This window comes from Capra hircus, chromosome 5, assembly GCF_001704415.2.
Source record: "Capra hircus breed San Clemente chromosome 5, ASM170441v1, whole genome shotgun sequence".
NCBI classification, from domain to species: Eukaryota; Metazoa; Chordata; class Mammalia; order Artiodactyla; family Bovidae; genus Capra; species Capra hircus.
In genome coordinates, this window is record NC_030812.1 from 37,917,540 (window position 1) to 37,932,876 (window position 15,337).

At 39.3% G+C, this 15,337-nt stretch overlaps 1 pseudogene; it reads right to left on the bottom strand.

Annotated features, from left to right (window-relative positions):
• On the bottom strand, positions 3,989 to 11,228 carry LOC108636100 (annotated as a pseudogene).

Consider the following 15,337-nt stretch of genomic DNA (forward strand, 5'->3'; position numbering starts at 1 on the left):
TGGTGATGCCATCCAACCATCTCATGCTCTGTCGTCCCCTTCTCCTCCCGCCTTCAGTCTTTCCTAGCATCAGAGTCTTTTCAAAGGAGTCAGTTCTTCGCATCAGGTGGCAAAAGTATTGGAGTTTCAGCTTTAGCATCAGTCCTTCCAATGAATATTCAGGACTGATTTCCTTTAGGATGGACTGGTTGGATCTCCTTGCAGTCCAAGGGACTCTCAAGAGTCTTCTCCAACATCACAGTTTAAAAGAATCAGTTCTTCAGCACTCAGCTTTCTTTATAGTCCAGCTCTCACATCCATACATGACTACTGGGAAAACCGTAGCTTTGACCAGATGGACCGTTGTTGGCAAAGTAATGTCTCTGCTTTTAATATGCTGTCTAGGCTGGTCATAACTTTTCTTCCAAGGAGCGAGCGTCTTTTAATTTCATGGCTGCAGTCACCATCTGCAGGGATTTTGGAGCCCCCCAAAATAAAGTCAGCCACTGTTTCCACTGTTTCTCCATCTATTTGCCATGAAGTGATGGGACCAGATGCCATGATCTTCTTTTCTGAATGTTGAGTTTTAAGCCAACTTTTTCACTTTCCTCTTTCAGTTTCATCAAGAGACTCTAGTTCTTCTCCACTTTCTGCCATAAGGGTGGTGTCACCTGCGTATCTGAGGTTATTGATATTTCTTCCAGCAATCTGGATTCCAGCTTGTGCTTCACCCAGCTCAGCGTTTCTCATGATGTACTCTGCATATAAGTTAAATAAGCAAGATGACAATATACAGCCTTGACGTACTCCTTTCCCTATTTGGAACCAATCTGTTGTTCCATGTCCAGTTTTAACTGTTGCTTCCTGACCTGCATACAGATTTCTCAGGAGGCAGGTAAGGTGCTCTGGTACTCCCATCTCGTGAAGAATTTTCCACAGTTTGTTGTGATCCACACAGTTGAAGGATTTGGCAGAGTCAATAAAGCAGAAATAGATGTTTTTCTGGAACTCTCTTGGTTTTTTGATGATCCAGTGGATGTAGACAATTTGATCTCTGGTTCCTCTGCCTTTTTAAATCCTGCTTGAACATGTGGAAATTCATGGTACATGTATTGTTGAAACCTGGCTTGGAAAATTTTGAGCATCACTTTACTAACGTGTGTTTTCCTTTATTTCTTTGCATTGATCACTGAGGAAGGCTTTCTTATCTGTCCTTGCTATTTTTTGGAACTCTGCATTCAGATGCTTATATCTTTCCTTTTCTTCTTTGCTTTTTGCTTCTCTTCTTTTCACAGGTATTTGTAAGGCCTCCTCAGCCATTTTGCTTTTTTGCATTTCTTTTTCTTGGGGATGTTCTTGATCCCTGTCTCCTATACAATGTCATGAACTTCTGTCTATAGTTCTTCAGGCACTCTATCTATCAGATCTAATCCCTTGAATCTATTTGTCGCTTCCATTGTATAATCGTAAGGGATTTGATTTAGGTCATACCTGAATGGTCTAGTAGCTTTCCCTACTGTCTTCAATTTAAATCTGAATCTGGCAATAAGGAGTTCATGATCTGAGCCACAGTCAGCTCCTGGTCTTGTTTTTGCAGACTGTGTAGAGCTTCTCCATCTTCATCTGCGAAAAATGTAATCAATCTGATTTCGGTGTTGACCATCTGGTGATGTCCATGTGTAGAGTCTTCTCTTGTGTTGTTGGAAGAGAGTGTTTGTTATGACCAGTGCCTTCTCTTGGCAAAACTCTATTAGCCTTTGCCCTGGTTCATTCTGTACTCCAAGGCCAAATTTGCCTGTTACTCCAGGTATTTCTTGACTTCCTACTTTTGCATTTCAGTCCCCTATAATGAAAAAGACATCTTTTTTGGATGTTAGTTCTAGAAGGTCTTGTAGGCCTTTATAGAACCATTCAACTTCAGCTTCTTCATCATTACTGGTTGGAGCATAGACTTGGATTACTGTGATATTGCATGGTTTGCCTTGGAAATGAACAGGGATCATTCTGTCATTTTTGAGATTGCATCCAAGTACTGCATTTTGGACTCTTTTGTTGACTATGATGGCTAGTCCAATTCTTCTAAGGGATTCTTGCCCACAGTAGTAGATACAAGGGTCATCTTAGTTAAATTCATCCATTCTGTCCATTTTAGTTCACTGATTCCTAAAATGTTAATGTTCACACTTGCTATCTCCTGTTTGACCACTTCCAATTTGCCTTGATTCAGGGACCTAACATTCCAGGTGCCTATGCAATATTGCTCTTTACAGCATCAGACTTTGCTTCTATCACCAGTCATATCCACACCCGGGTGTTGTTTTTGCTTTTGCTCCATCTCTTCATTCTTTCTGGAGTTATTTCTCCACTGATCTCCAGTAGCATATTGAGCATCTACCGACCTGGGGAGTTCATCTTTCAGTGTCATATCTTTTTTCTTTTTCATACTGTTTATGGGGTTCTCAAGGCAAGAATGCTTAAGTGGCTTGACATTCCCCTCTCCAGTGGACCACATTTTGTCAGAACTCTTCACCATGATCTGTCTGTCTTGGGTGGCCCTACATGGCATGGCTCATAGTTTCATTGAGTTAGACAAGGCTGTGATCCATGTGATCAGATTGGTTAGTTTTCTGTGATTGTAGTTTTCAGTTTGTCTGCCCTCTGATGGAGAAGGGTAAGAGGCTTATGGAAGCTTCCTAATGGGAGAGATTGACTGAGGGGGAAACTGGGTCTTGTTCTGATGGGCGGGGTCATGCTCAGTACATCTTTAATCCAGTTTTTTTTTTTTTTTGATAGGTGGAGGTGTGTTCCCTCCTAGTTATTTCCCTGGGGCCATACTGTGGTCGAGGTAATGAAGATAATGGTGACCTCCTTCAAAAGGTCCCATGCATATTCTGCTGCACTCAGTGCCCCCAACCCTGCAGCAGGCCACCACCAACCCACGCCTTCACTGGCGACTCCTGGACACTCCCGGGCAAGTCTGGGTCAGTCTTTTGTGGGATCACTGCTCCTTTCTCCTAGGTCCTGGTGCACACAAGATTTTTTTGTGCCCTTCAAGATTCTATTTCCTAGTCCTGTGTAAATTCTGGCAGCTCTAATGTGGGGTTAATGGTGACCTCCTCCAAGAGGGCTTATGCCATACCCAGGTCTGCTGCACCCAGAGCCCCTGCCCCTGCAGCAAGTCCACTGCTGACCCGTACCTCCACAGGAGATGCTCACACACAGTTCTGTCTCAGTCTCTGTGGAGTCTCTGGGTCCTGGTGAACACAAGGTTTGTTTGAGCCCTCTGAGCGTCTCTGGTGGCAATGAGGTTTGATTTTAAATGCAAATTTGACCCTCCTCCCATCTTGCTGGGACTTCTCCTTTGCTCTTGGATGTGGGGTAACTCCTCACAGTCGCTCCAGCACCACGCTGCCACTGTTCCAGTGCCTACCATCTTGCTGGGGCTTTTCTGACCTTGGACATGGGGAATCTCCTCATCGCCACTCTGGCACTGCACAGCCACATACCCAATGTATAATACATATTTTTTACTGCTGTGTAAAGAAAATAAAGATCTTTCTCAAAAAAAAAAAAAGGCAAAATAAGGATAAAATGAAACAAGAGAATATGCAAATGATAAATATATGATGGTAAAGTTTGTCCAAACTATAGTAACTGTGAACATGGAAAATAGATTCATTTGCTAATTAAAAAACAGACTATCCTTTACAAAATTAAGTGTATATTAAAATTCTTAGAGATAACTCTATACAAAACAACACATAGAGGAGCTCAAGGAGATAACATAGTCTGACTGTGGCCTTGGGAATGGGCTGTTGGAATGATTGAAAGAAGTCAAGAAACTTCAAGTTCAGGATGTTGAGTAGTGATACAGGCATACTTCAGAGATAACACAGCTTTAGTTCCAGATCACTGTAATAAAGTAAATATCACAATAAAGTGAGTCCCACAAATCTTTTGGTTTTTCAATGCATATAAAAGTTATGCTTACCCTATAATGTAATCCATTAATACTTCATAACTGAAGAATGCTAACCATCATCTGAGCCTTCAGTGAGTCCTAATCTTTTTGCTGGTGAAGGATCTTGCCTTAATTTTGATGGCTGGTGACTGATCAGGATTGTGGTTGTTGTTCAAGGTTGGAGTGACTGTCCAATTTCTTTAAACAACAATGAAGTTTGCTGCATCAATTGACTCTTCTTTTCATGAACAATTCCTCTGTATATGTAACACTGTTTGATAGCATTTTACCTACAGTAGAAACAAAGAAAGATAGAAAGTGAAGTTGCTCAGTCGTGTCCGACTCTTTGCAACCCCATGGACTGTAGCCTACCGGGTTCCTCTGTCCACGGGGTTTTCCAGGCAAGAATACTGGAGTGGGTTTTTATTTCCTTCCCCACTTCTTTTAAAATTAGAGTCAATCCTCTCAAGCTCAGCTGCTGCTTTATCAACCAAGTTTATGTAATCGTCCAAGTATTTTGTTTTCACGTCAACAGTTTTCACAGCATCTTCACCAGGTGTAGATTTCATCTCAAAAAACCACTTTCTTTGCTTATCCATAAGAAGCAACTCCTCATCCACAAAACTTTTACCATGAGATTGCTGCAATTCAGTCATATCTTCAGGCCTCACTTCTAATTCCTGTTCTCTTGTTATTTTCACACAGCTGCAGTTACTTCCTCCACTGAAGTCTTGAACCCCTCCAGGCCATCTGTTAGGGTTGGAAGCAACTTCTTCCAAACTCCTGTTAATGTTCATATTTGGACCTCTTCCCATGAGTCATGAATGTTCTGAATGGCATCTAGAATGGTGAATTCTTTCCAGAAGTTTTCAATTAACTTTGTCTAGATTCAACAGATAAATCGCTATACATGGCAGCTATAGTCTTATAAAGTGTATTTCTTGAAAGTCTAAATTACTCCTTCATCTGTGGGTTGCAGAATGGATTTTGTGTTAACAAGCATGAAAACAACATTAACCTTATTGCACATTTCCATCAGAGCTCTTGGGTGACCAGGTGTGTTGTTAACAAACAGTACTGTTGTGAACGGAATCTGTTTTTCTGAGCAATAGGTCTCAAAAATGGGTTTAAAATATTTAGTAAACATGTTTTAAACGCAAGTGCAGCCATCCAACCTTTATGGTTCCATTTATATAGCATAGGCAGAGTAGATTTAGAATGCTTAAGAGCCTAGGATTTTCAGAATGGTAAATGAGCATTGGTTTCAACTTAGAGTCGCCAGCTACATTAGCCCCTAATGAGAGAGTCAGCCTGTCCTTTGAAGCTATGAAGCCAGGTGTTGACTTCTTCTCTCCAGTCATGAAAGTCCTAGATGGTATCTTCTTCCAATAAAAAGTTGTTTCATTTATATTGAAAAAATTGTTGTGTCATGTAGCCACCTTCATTAATTATCTTAGCTAGATCTTGACAACTGCAGAAGCAACAGTTTCTATATCAGCACTTGCTGTTTGTCTGTACTTTTATGTTATGGACAACTCCTTTGCTTAAACTTCATGAATCAACCTCTTTTAGCTTAAGATTTTTCTTCCACAGCTTCCTCACCTGTCTCAGCCTTCAAAGAATTGAAGAGTCAGGGCCTTCGTCTGGATTAGACTTTGGCTTACAGGAATGTCATCTGGTTTGACCCTTTACCAAGACCACCAAAACTTTCTCCATGTCAGTAATAAGGCTGTATTGCTTTTTTTTTTTTTAAATCATTCCTATATTCACTGAAGTAGCACTAATGTGTATATTTGTTGCAAGAAGCCTAGGCTTCAGTCTGTCTTGGCTATCCACATGCCTACTTCACTAAGCTTAATTATTTCTATTTTTTGATTTAAAGTGAGAAATAAAAAACTTCCTTTCACTCAAATATTTAGAGGCCATTGTAGGGTTATTAATTGGTATTATTTAAATATTGCTGCTTCTAAGGGAATAGGGAAGCCCAAGGAAAGGGTGAGAAATGAAGGAATGGCTAGTCAGTGCATTTATCAATTATGTTTACTATCTTTATGTGGGCGTGGTTTGTGGTACTTCAAAACAATTACAATAGTAAAATGAAAGCTCAGTGATCACAGATCACCATAACAAATATAATAATAATGACAAAGTTAGAAATGTGAGAATTACCAAAATGTGTCACAGAGACACAAAGTGAGGAAATGCTATTGCAAAGATGGAGCTGATAGACTTGGGTTGCCACAAACTTTCAAGCTGTGAAAAACACAGTATCTGCAAAGTGCAAACAAAGGAAAGAGCAACAAAATGAGATATGTTTGCACTGAAACTGTCTATAATGGTTATGGAATTCTGGTTGGAGAGTGCAATTGAGGGGGATTATCTGGGAGGTAGGATAATGATAGCAATGTGGAGTGTTAAAGGGTGAAATCAGTGGTGTGTCCCTGGAAGAAGGAAGTGTTTTTACATTAAAGAAATAATGGTTAAAATTGGGAAAGAGAGAGGTGGAAAAAGATGATTTCTCCTCTTAGGCCTTTGGTTTGTGGGGTATGAAAGGATGGATAGCCTCTTCTCAATGGAGTTCTAGTGAAAATGGTATGATAAGAAGGTAACTCATGAAAGTAGATGGTATCACTCTAATGGCAGAAAGTGAAGAAGAACTAAAGAGCCTCTTGATGAAGATGAAAGAGGAGAGTGAAAAAGCTGGCTTAAAACTCAACAGTCAAAAAATTGAGATCATGGCTCTGCTCCCATCACTTCACGGCAAATAGAAGGGGAAAATGTGGAAGCAGTGACAGATTTTAATTTCTTGGGCTCCAAAATTACTGTGGATGGTGACTGCAGCCATGATATTAAAAGGCACTTGCTCCTTGGAAGGAAAGCTATGACAAAACTAGACAGCGTATTAAAAAGCAGACACATTACTTTGCTGACAAAGGTCCATACAGTGAAAGCTATGATTTTTCCAGTAGTCATTTATGGATGTCAGAGCTAGACCATAAATAAGGCTGAGTGCCAAAGAATTGATGGCATTTGAACTGTGGTGTTGGAAAAACTCTTGAGAGTTTTGTAGTCTCCTTGGACTACAATAAGATCAAACTAGTCAATCCTAAAGGAAATCAATCCTGAATATTCATTGGAAGTACTGATGCTGAAGCTCCAATACTTTGGCCACCTGATGTGAAGAGCTGACTCATTGGAAAAGACCCTGATGCTGGGAAAGATTGAAAGCAAGAGGGTGGCAGAGGATGGGATGGTTAGATAGCATCACCGACTCAATGGATGTGAGTTGGAACAAACTCCCCGGAGATGGTGAAGGACTGAGAAGCCTGGCAGGCTACAGCCCACGGGATCACAAAGAGTCAGACATGACTTAGCAACTGAACAACAACAACGAAAGTGAAGGCAGAGGTTGGGAGAAGCAACATCCACTGGAGGACACAGAAATAGAGAGGGTCTCTAGAGCTAGATTTGGATTTGGTAGTATGTAATAGAATCTTGAGCTACTTTAGACAAATAAGGAATTTCTTGATCTTATGAAATAAAAAGTCTAAGAAAAAGCATTCCAGGGATGGTAAGGTGGTTTTATAAGATCATCAGGAAAGAATCATATTTCCTTCTTGAGACATTGTTCTTCGCATGTAGCTTTTGAACTTATGGTGCTAAGATGTCTTCCATAATGCCAGACATCATGTTCTAGTTACAGAAGGAAGAAAAGAAGAAAGGCAAAAGTTGTGCCAGCCTGAGTCACTCTCTTTTAATAGCAAAACAATAGTTTTTCTGGAAATTCTGAAGAAAAATTGTTATTTGAAATAAACACCTTATTAGATAAAATTATGTCAAATGACCACTCCTAGCTTTAAAAGAAGACTGAAAAAATCAAAATTGTTTGATCTGGAGGCACATTGATATTCCAAATAAAACTGGTATTCTGTTAATAAGGAATGGGAGGTAACAGAATTTTGAATATGTAATAAGTGAATGCCAGAGTATTCATGTATTACTGTCTCATGTTCTAAAAGGTACTAAAGGAGGTTTTACAAAGATGTTAAAACCTTAGCAAAGGTTTTAAAACAGCTTAGAGATAAAGCAAAGAAGAAATAAAAATAAAATCATATGATGGAAATGTAAGTGGTGTCCATTCACAAAATTGACTTCAAGTGTTCTAGCAGCCAATTCAAAAAGGAAAGCACCTTCAAAAGAAAAATCTTTAGAAAAAGATTTGTTTGGTTGGTTGGTGGGGGGAGCACTTCAAAAGGCATGGTAAAAGGGCTTGGATGAGTGGGCAGCCTCCGGAGGGAGAACGATTTATTTGCAGAGAAAGTACTAAGCAGTAGCAGGACAGCAATACTTTAAAAGACAGAGTGTATACATTGGTAGAGGAGGGAGACTGTGGTTTGCAATTGTGAGACAGATCGAAAATGACAAGATAAGAAACATTCTAGGATTAATCAGCTTTGAGGTTCAGAACTGCCCCAGGTTAAGTCCTCTAATGGTGTCAGACTTGATGAGGCTATACTCCTTAAAGTCTGCGGTCTTTGCTCATGTTCTCATTAGAGCAGTGCGTGGTCTGTCTTGCGAGCTCCCCAGGGAAGATTCAGCTGGATGAGAGTGACAGGGTTCCTAAAGTGTTCTCTTGCTAAGTGAGATGGAGGTGGAAAGCTGTGTCACTTCCAAGGATCTCACCATATAGTTTGGGCCCAGTGTGACTTGAAAGCTATTGTTTGCATTTAAAGAAATTAGAAACTCTCTTCAATGTGCAAGTAGTACTCATATCCCTGAAGCTGCTTCTCCACAAAGTACTCATATCCCTGAAGCATCACTTCCGTATGTGGTAATAACAGAGGAATGCCTGATGCTAAGACATGATTATAGTTAGATCATCTATGTGTGTGTATTTTTTTAACATCTGCTGTATATTCTAAATGAATAAGGATGTTGTATTTTAAATTCCTAACGTCTAGGACAATACCTAGTTAAAAATAATAATAAACACAACTTAACAAATAAACAAACAAGCAGGGTGACAATATACAGCCTTGGCAGACTCCTTTTCCTATTTGAAACCAGTCTGTTGGTCCATGTCCAGTTCTAACTGTTGCTTCCTGACCTGCATATAGGTTTCTCAAGAGACAGGTCAGGTGGTCTGGTATTCCCATCTCTTTCAGAATTTTCCACAGTTTATTGTGATCCACACAGTCAAAGGCTTTGGCACAGTCAATAAAACAGAAATAGATGTTTTTCTGGAACTCTCTTGCTTTTTCCATGATCCAGTGGATGTTGGCAATTTGATCTCTGGTTCCTCTGCCTTTTCTAAAACCAGCTTGAACATCAGGGAGTTCACGGTTCACGTATTGCTGAAGCCTGGCTTGGAGAATTTTGAGCATTACTTTACTAGCATGTGAGATGACTGCAATTGTGTGGTAGTGTGAGCATTCTTTGGCATTTCCTTTCTTTGGGATTGGAATGAAAACTAACCTTTTCCAGTCCTGTGGCCACTGCTGAGTTTTCCAAATTTGCTGGCATATTCAGTGCAGCACTTTCACAGCATCATCCTTCAGGATTTGAAATAGCTCAACTGGAATGCCATCATCTCCACTAGCTTTGTTCGTAGTGATGCTTTCTAAGGCCCACTTGACTTCACATTCCAGGATGTCTGGCTCTAGATGAGTGATCACACCATCGTGATTATCTGGGTTGTGAACATCTTTTTTGTACAGTTCTTCTGTGTATTCTTGCCCCCTCTTAATATCTTCTGCTTCTGTTAGGTCCATACCATTTCTGTCCTTTATTGAGCTCATCTTTGCATGAAATATTCCCTTGGTATCCCTAATTTTCTTGAAGAGATCTCTAGTCTTTCCCATACTGTTGTTTTCCTCTATTTCTTTGCATTGATCACTGAAGAAGGCTTTCATATCTCTCCTTGCTATTCTTTGGAATTCTGCATTCAGATGCTTATATCTTTCCTTTTCTCCTTTGTTTTTCACCTCTCTTCTTTCATAGCTATTTGTAAGGCCTCCCCAGACAGCCATTTTGCTTTTTTTGGACTGGAAGAAACACAAGCTGGAATCAAGATTGCCAGGAGAAATATCAATAACTTCAGATATGCAGATGACAGAAAGTGAAGAGGAACTAAAAAGCCTCTTGGCAGAAAGTGAAGAGGAAGTAAAAAGCCTCTTGATGAAAGTGAAAGTGGAGAGTGAAAACAGTTGGCTTAAAGCTCAACATTCAGAAAATGAAGATCATGGCATCCGGTCCCATCACTTCATGGGAAATAGATGGGGAAAGAGTGGAAACAATGGCAGACTTTATTTTTTTGGGCTCCAAAATCACTGCAGATGGTGATTGCAGCCATGAAATTAAAAGACGCTTACTTCTTGGAAGAAAGTTATGACCAACCTAGATAGCATATTGAAAAGAAGAGACATTACTTTGCCAACAAAGGTCCGTCTAGTCAAGGCTATGGTTTTTCCTGTGGTCATGTATGGATGTGAGAGTTGGACTGTGAAGAAGGCTGAGTGCCGAAGAATTGATGCTTTTGAACTGTGGTGTTGGAGAAGACTCTTGAGAGTCCCTTGGAATGCAAGGAGATCCAACTAGTCCATTCTGAAGGAGATCAGCCCTAGGATTTCTTTGGAAGGAATGAGGCTAAAGCTGAAGCTCCAGTACTTTGGCCACCTCATGTGAAGAGTTGACTCATTGGAAAAGACTCTGATGCTGGGAGGGATTGGGGGCAGGAGGAAAAGGGGACGACAGAGGATGAGATGGCTGGATGGCATCACGGACTCGATGGACGTGAGTCTGAGTGAACTCCAGGAGTTGGTGAAGGACAGGGAGGCCTGGCGTGCTGCGATTCATGGGGTGGCAGAGTCGGACACTACTGAGCGACTGAAGTGAACTGAACTGAACAAATAAAACATTTAGTTCTTTGTAACTTTTGTATCTTTTATTTGCTTCTCATAGTATTTTAAAAACATCATTATGGGAAATTCTGGATGAAGCCATAAAATAGCTTATTATAGAAATTAATTTTCAAAACACCTGGTGCAAAGGCTGTTTCCATAGCTAAGCAATTTGGAATGCCAGATTTTCTTTTGGCAAACAAAATTTAAAAATCTATATTTTGAATATACCCCTGATATTAGAATTTTAGAAAACGAATAATTCTGTGAATGTACTGCTGATCTAGTTGTTATGTAAGTACAGGGAGACATCAGAAATTCTTTTGTGAAGTGTCTTTCTTTTCAGAAGGTCTTCTCTGACTCACCATACTAGCCATGCTATTGTCCATTGCATCTGAAATCCATTTTCTTTTCTAAATATTCCTCATAAATTCAGCAATAATATATGAAAAACAATGTTAATTAAGTATGTGCTATGCTTAGTCAATCAGTCGTGTCCGGAGACTCTTTGTGACCCCATGGCCTATAGCCCACCCGGCTCCTCTGTTCCTGAGGATTCTCCAGGCAAGAACACTTGCCTGGAATGGGTTGCCATGCCCTCCTCTAATTAAGTATATCATTCTTTTTTATCATTCTTTTTTTTAAGTATATCATTTTTTTTAGCTCAATGGTGTGGTGGTTCCTCAAAAAATTAAACATAGAATTACCATGATTCAACAATTTCACTTCTGGGGATATTCCCAAGAACAGATATTTGTACATTCAGGTTCAAGCATTATCCACAACAACCAAAAGGAGGAAGTAATCTGACTGTCTGTCAACAGACAAATGGAATTAAAAATGTAATATATATGTGTGTGTGTGTGTGTGCGCGCGCTCAGCTGTCTGACTCTGCGACCCCATGGACTGTAGTCCCCCATATTCCTCTATCCTTGGGGTTTTCCAGGCAAGAATGCTGCAGTGGGTTGCCGTTCTCTCCTCCAGGGGCTCTTCCCAACCCAGGGATCAAACCTATGTCTCCTGCACTGGCAGGCAGATTCCTCACCACTGAGCCACCTGCGAAGCCAGTAATATGTATATTTCAGTCTTAAAAAGGACTTCCCTGGTGGTCCAGTGACAGGAATCAGCCTGCCAATGAAGGGGTCATGGAGTCAATCCCTGGTCCAGGAAGATTCCATGGGGCAACTAAGCCCATGGGCCACACTGCTGAAGCCCAGCTCTAGAGCCCATGCTCTGCAACAAGAGAAGCCTGTGTCCCACAACAAAGAGCAGCTTCTGCAAGTCCCAAGTGGAGAAAAGCTGGTGAGAAGATACAAAGCACCAGCAGAGCCAAAAATAAACAAACTGATTACTTTAAAGGGGGGAAAAAGGAAGGAAATTCTGACATATGCTACAACATGGATGAGCCTTGAAAACATTACGCTAAGTAAAATATGCCACAAAAGGGCACACTGCCCTCACAAAAGGGCAGTTAGAGAGTGTGATTCCACTTACATGAGGTACCTAGAGCAGTCAAATGCAGAGACAGAAAGTGGAACAGTGGTTGCCAGAGGCTGGGTAGGAGGCAGGGGGGAAAGGGGAGTTATTATTTAATGGTACAGACTTTCAGCCTAAAAAAATGATAAAGTTCTGGAGGTGGATGGTAGTGATGGTTGCACAAGACTGTTAATGTACCTAATGTTACTGAACTTAAAAATGATTAAAATGGTAAATTTTATGTTATGTATATTTTACTACAATAAATCAATAAGACTTTACCTGATGTAAAATTTAAATGGTTACAAAAATCAAAGGAAAAAATCACCATTTTAATAATAATAGGATAACTAAAACAATAAATAAAAAGTGACCATAGCTTTGTGTCACTAAAGGTTAATAGCTGAGAGTAATCTATTACAACATAAAATCACCTGGCAACATTTGCTACAGAAAAACCTTCATTTTAAATATCCGTATTAGGTTAGCTAAGATATGACAAAGTCAAATTTTATTTAAAAGACATGAAAGATTTGTTGCAGAAATTTAGAATCAGATAGTTGCGTCCCAAGGTAACCACACATGTTAAGATGTCAGGGCTTGCCAATTAATCTGTAGATTCACCCTCATCCCAATAAAAATCTCAGCAGGATTTCTTGTAGATATGAGCAAGTTGATTCCAGAATTTTTATATAAAGGCAAAGGAGCTAGAATAGCCAGAACAATTTTGAAAAAGAAGTTGGAGGACTCACACTACCTGATTTCAAGATTTACTATAAATTCATAGTAATCAAGATAGCATGGTTTTGGCTAAAGGATAGACATACAGATCAATGAAATATAGACAGTACATAATTAAATCCTCAAAGATATGGTCAATTAATTTTTGAAAGTGGTACAAAAGCAATTCAATGGAGAAAGGTTAGTTTTTTCAACAAATTGTGCTAGAAAAAGTTGAATCCACATGTAAAATATAAATTTGATTCATACTTCACACTTTATATAAAATTTTGCTTAAAATGGATCATAGTCCAAAAGTAAAAATTTAAAGCATTAGAGGAATGCATAGGAGGAAATCTTTGTGACACTGGGTTAGACGAACAGTTCTTAGGTGTAACATTCAAATGATAGTCCTTAAAATATTTATATATTGGATTTCAACAAAATCAAAAATTCTTTTCCTCTGAAAAACCTCAAAGAAAATGAAAGATAAATAACAGACTGGAAGAAAATATTTGCAATTTACATACCCGACAAAGAACTTGTAAACAGAACATAACAAGAGCTCTTTAAACGCAATGTACATGAGTGCTCAGGTGTGTCTGACTCTGACCTCATGAGCTGTAGTCTATCAGGCTCCTCTGTCCATAGCATTTTTCAGGCAAGAATACTGGAGTGGGTTCCCATGTCCTCTTCCAGGGGATCTTTCCAACCCAGGGATTGAACCCACACGGTTTTGTCTCCGGCATTGTCAGGCGGGTTCTATACCACTGTGCCACCTGGGAAATAAAAGAAATACATATCTGTTTATATATTGTATGTATACATATGCTTTACACATAGAATAAGATTTTTGCCACCAAGAACAAATTTTCATAAAAAAAAAAAACAGTCTACGCAATGAAAGGTTTACTGCATTAAAACTTAAAAAAAAAAAAAAGAATAAATGGGGAGAAGAAATAATATACTTAGCACTTCTTTATGGAGATTATTTCCAAAATAGCTCAACTATTCAGTTGTATCAAAATTAATTTTTCCTGAAGTAGGTACTATTTTCCCTTATAGGCAGTCCTTGCCTTGCATGGGTGGTAGTGTCAATTAAATAACTTTAATAATTAATGGAGAAAATTATTATTGTTCTTTGACCCTGGAAAAAATTTGTCAAAATATTAAAAAGTGTCAGTTATAAATGTTAAAGGAAATGAAAAAAAAATTGTACCTAGTACACTGTAGTTTAAAATATTACAAACACTGAAAGTTAAAGTGTTATTTCATTGTAAAAAAAGCTAATCAAAAGTAATAGTATTTGCCTTTTTGTCAAGTAACTTACAACACTGGGTAAGCACTTTTTATATCCCACTGCAAACTGTCATACATTAAGTTTAGATTAGCTTCCACTTAAAGACAATAATTAGATATAACAGAATATTATTCAGTCACAAAAAGGAATGAAATTTTGATATATGGTACAACATGGATGGACTTTAAAACACTACGCTTAGAGAAATAAGCCAGACACAGAAGGACATTCATTTATATGAAGCCCTTAGAATAAGAAAGTTAATTAACAGAGACAAAAAGAAGAATAAAGGTTACTAGGGACTAGGGGGAACAAGGAGAACAGGGGTGTTAGTGTTTAATGGATACACAACTTTTGTTGGGGATGTCAGGTTGGTTTGTTTCTCTTCCTTGGTTCTAGTCTCAACACTACAAACATTTGGAATGATAGACTACAAGGTTTAAAACAACACACAAGTCACAGCTCAGTTCAGTTCAGTTCAAGCACACAGATCTTTTCTTAGACAGACGTTCCCAAGACATGGGAGCGGGCTGACCCCAAAGAAGTTGTCCTCCTCCCAATCCCTCTTGGCTTTCACCCTTTTATACTTTCCATCTCCTTTTGTTGGTTGTGCCCTGTGTACAATAGTGCTTATACTCACCACCAGTCAAGAAAGGGGATGCAAATGGGCATATGTTCAAGGCCAACTGAAAATTGCTAGTTATATAACAGGCCCTGTGTGTATGTCTTCCTGTGATTTGGTCTGTTATAATCAGATCTACATATGTGTAGAATATTTATGAACGTTTAATGTATGCAGGTCAGGAAGCAAGTTAGAACTGGACATGGAACAACAGACTGGTTCCAAATAGGAAAAGGAGTACGTCAAGGCTGTATATTGTCACCCTGCTTATTTAACTTATATGCAGAGTATATCATGAGAAATGCTGAGCTGGATAAAGCACAAGCTGGAATCAAGATTGCCGGGAGAAATATCAATAACCTCAGATATGCAGATGACAC